Below are 4,315 nucleotides of genomic sequence, written 5' to 3'. Positions count from 1 at the left end.
TATATATATATATATATATATATATATATATATATATATATATATATATATATATATATATATATATATATGCTTATGCTTATCTAAAAATGCAATAATCATATATATGTGCAATACTTGATTGTATAGTTTGAGCAGCAAAGAGGACACGTAGATTCAGCTGTAGAATGCTACATGAAACAATATGGGAAGTCAAAGGAAGAGACCTTTAACGCGTTTCATGAACGAGTCAGCAATGCATGGAAAGACATTAATCAAGAATGTCTTAACCCAACTGCTTTTCCCATGTCTATACTTATTCGAGTTGTCAACCTCGCAAGAGTTATTGATTTATTGTATAAAGATGGAGATACATATACACATTCCGCAGCGGAGCTTAAAGCCATCATTACCTCTATTTTAATTGATCCAATCTTTTGATTGGATCCCTAGAATAAAAATGAAGATAAACCTACTATCTTCAACATATGTAATATTGTTACACAAGTGTCATGCACCCATGTTTTATCTACTTTTCAAGTATATATTTGAACCACAAATGAGAAATGGAGGATGGAGAAGAAACCGTCAACATTTATATAGGTCCCATATAAACTCTCACGCCAATTTACGGGCCATTAGGTAAAGTTTAGAATTTGACATTTTCAATTACGTCCAAGAATATATATGGTTGTTGATACTTGATGTGACAATTGAGAATGCAAATATTGAAAATATTCCTTAAATTTGAGTTGGAATTAAATTAAAGAATTACAAACTAATTTTAATACTTTTCACCTCTTCTTACCTTAAAAATTTGACAAAGATGTCTCAAGTGATCAATTTATCCACACTCCTTGAAATATTATATACACTAGTACGTACTACAGTAAAGTAACATTCACATCAAATTGAGGCTTTATGTATTTTATGTTAGTTTTGTTAGCATGAATGGTTGTTTTTTAATTAAAGGGTTACCACTAGTGCACTATAGATTAGCACTTTGTGGTACATCATAGTTCATTCAAAAGTGTACCACAGAGCACTCATAAATGCACCATGCACTAGCACTTAGTCCACCACCGAAATATACATATAGTGTATAATGTTATCGCATTTTTTCTCATCTTCATTGATTTCAACCATTGATCTAAGTGTATCCAATGGTCCAAATGAGTCCACGCCACATGAGAGCGACGCGGCTTTTTAGAAAAGTTACAACAATTTATTACCACTTTAATAAATTTACAATTATACTTTAAATGTTACAACTATTCATACCCCGCTCTAAATTTAAGAGTTGTAATTTTTCATAAGTAGATTAAAATTACTAAAATGTTTGAACTTTTTTTTTTTGCATTATTTGAATTTTAATTAATAAAAAGATTACAAACTTTTAATATTCCCACGCAGTGTTAAGGATTTCACTTTAAAATAAGTCTTGTGCGATACTATCTTAACGTGATGTGTGTTTGTAATACTGTACTTTTTATGAGTGTATTAAAAAAATATTACATTTTAATTAAAAAAAAAGTATTACACATATCACATGAGATGGTCTCATCTAATACTTGCTCATTACTTTATTACGTTTGTAGTAATGGCTAAGTTGGTTAATAACCAAAATATCCACCGTCAACTCACCTTACAAATTGTCTATTGGTTTTTTTGGACAAGTTTCATCAAAGTGAGTTAAAGACTTTTCCATAAATCAAAGTTTATTATAAAAAATATTTTTAAAAAATGACAAACGGCATAATGTCATTGTACGTTGCAAGACATGATAGATACATGCAATAGTGATACCTAAGAGTATATTCCTTAAATTCCATCACGTTAAAATTGAGGTTTCATTTCTTTGAGGTCGTAATTTACTATTAGACAACGGCTATTAAGAGCCAATCATACGTCTATCCTAAAATATTATAAATTGAGTGGCAACTCCAGAGAAATAAATGTGAAACTTATTGTATAATTTATTTGTTCATTTCTGATATCCCCTTCTTGCCCACAAATGGACGTCAATAACAATCTACCATTATCAGTTCTGCTGGTTTTCATCCAAGCGTTTAGAGTGACTACCTTTTACCTTATTCTTCTCAACCCAAGGTATCCCATATATACTTATTTTTAGGCTGGGTATATCATTTTATTTTTAATTTGCAACGGTCTACCATCCACAGATGAGAGGATAAGGCCCAGATGCATATAATTATCCATATATAACTTATATACTCTTCAGAGTTTAGTAATATTTTCATACGTAATATACTAATTTTCACAATGATGGAGGAAATTAACTTGGGTTGTCCGAATTAATAAACCCGATAATAATAAATAAATGGAATACACGATAAGATATATGAAAAGACAGGAAAATTATTGGATATATCATATATGAAAAGACAGAGAAATTGTGCCACGAAGACAAATTGTATTGACATGTTGTGTAAGATGATTACAGAGAACATGTAATGCTACTACAATAGGACTTGTGTGTAGATTGAGATGAAGATGATCTATAATGCTAAGACAATGGCCTTTTATAGAAGAAAATTTTAATCGAATTAGGCTAAATTCGTGGTGAGCCACGAGACTAAGTCAAGACGCATCATTTTGGGCCAAAGACGGGCTCCGGGTTTGGGACTCTTCTTGGGCTGTTCGGGTTATGTACACCCAGACCCGGGGTCCCTATTATTGGGCCGTTTCTAATATCTCCATCATCAGTCTCCCACTCTCTGAGCTGCGAGAAGTAGTCAGTGAAAGAGAATAAACGTTTGGCCCAATCGAAGCCACTCGGGGCTCCATGCTTAGATGAATGTTTTCGGTCAACTTGAATGGAAGTACTTTGTTTGCTCAAACACCTTTTCAGCCTACACCACTAGCCTTGCAATTTAATTTGCGATCTGAATCCCCTCCGTCAAGGCAACGCGAGGTTGCTTAGATTTCTACTCGCATAATGTTGTATTTTTTTGTTTTTTTTTTTGTTTTTTTGTTTTTTTGTTTTTTTTTTTTGTGTTGGCGTTAGGTCAAGGTATTTTAACCCTTAGCACAATCGTTTGATGGTAGGCAAAATCAAATCTCGTAGCATCCTTAGGGTGTTCAATCGTTCTAAGTCGAGGCCATTCAGACTTGCACCTAAAGACTCTTTCGTTTGACGGTATGCGAGATCGGACCACGTACGCAAAAGTTTTTTGGAATCTTGGAGTTGTAACCAAAAATTATATTTTCAACCACTTTTTTTTTTGGTTCAAAATTGGGTACATATCAATTTAGATAAAATTTCCAATTATATACGAAATGAAATTTACGAACAATGGATTTTACTATTTGTATAGGTCGAGCAACAAAAAGAGAATGTAGATTCAACTATGGAATGCTATATATAAAACAATATGGAATGTTAGAAGAAGAGACAATCAAAGAACTTCAAAAACAAATCACCAATGCGTGAAACGATATTAATCAAGAATGTTTCAAACCTACCGTTGTCCCTATGCCTATATTCATCCAAATTGTCAACTTGGCAAGAGTTATTATTTGCTTTATAAAAATGGAGATATATATACGCATTCCACAACCGAGCTCAAAGTCGTCATTACCTTTCTATTGGTTGATCCAGTTGTGTGATGGTGTTAGTAAATTAAATGTAATCATGTTGCTTTGTTTTTTTTTAATGCTATATGTTTTGGTTTGTGATAAAGACAATCTTTTTTTATGCTCCATTAGATGAGATATAAATAGTTGATGGTTTTGAATAAATGTGAACGTCAAATTTGAAAGTCATTCATTGTTCGTACTTTGAAGACTGGTGTATGATCTGGTACAATGTATTATTCCAACCTATTGAAGTACAAATAATTAATGCTCTAACTAGGGATTATAACGCCTCACTATAGGGTCTGAAAAATAAAATAAATTTCTTTTGAAAGGATAAAATAAAAATTTTGAAATAAAATGTTCCCTAATCGGCTAATGAACAAGCCCGATAAACACTCTATAAGCCGTGCCCGTCAAATTGTTTTCCATAGTCAAACGCACTCATTTGCAGGCGACTCTAATGGATTTTTCCGGCGATTTAGGGCCGCCGCTTGCTCCTCATCCTCACAACCACCACCGCCACCACCTCTGCCCCCGCCATCACCACCAGCATCTTCACATTGTACCCAATTGCCCACTTCACAGCTTCTTGTTAAAGCCGCCGAGCCATCACTCGCCTTCCTGCCCTCTTTTCTCCCCTTTTCCTAACCATCTAAACCCACAACCCGTTTCCCCTTCCCAATTTTCAGGCATTTCGAATTTACCGGCCCCCTTCCCACTTCACGCTATGTGAGCT

General features: G+C 33.7%; 1 pseudogene; it reads left to right on the top strand.

Moving 5' to 3' along the window:
- LOC116001490 overlaps positions 1–420 on the top strand; it is a 3,004-nt pseudogene extending 2,584 nt beyond the window's left edge.
- The last annotated feature ends 3,895 nt before the right edge of the window (positions 421–4,315 follow it).

The sequence above is a fragment of the Ipomoea triloba genome, chromosome 13 (genome assembly GCF_003576645.1).
Source record: "Ipomoea triloba cultivar NCNSP0323 chromosome 13, ASM357664v1".
Classification (NCBI taxonomy): Eukaryota; Viridiplantae; Streptophyta; class Magnoliopsida; order Solanales; family Convolvulaceae; genus Ipomoea; species Ipomoea triloba.
The sequence above is the reverse complement of the archived record's forward strand: the minus strand, read 5'-3'. Positions and strand labels throughout refer to the sequence as shown.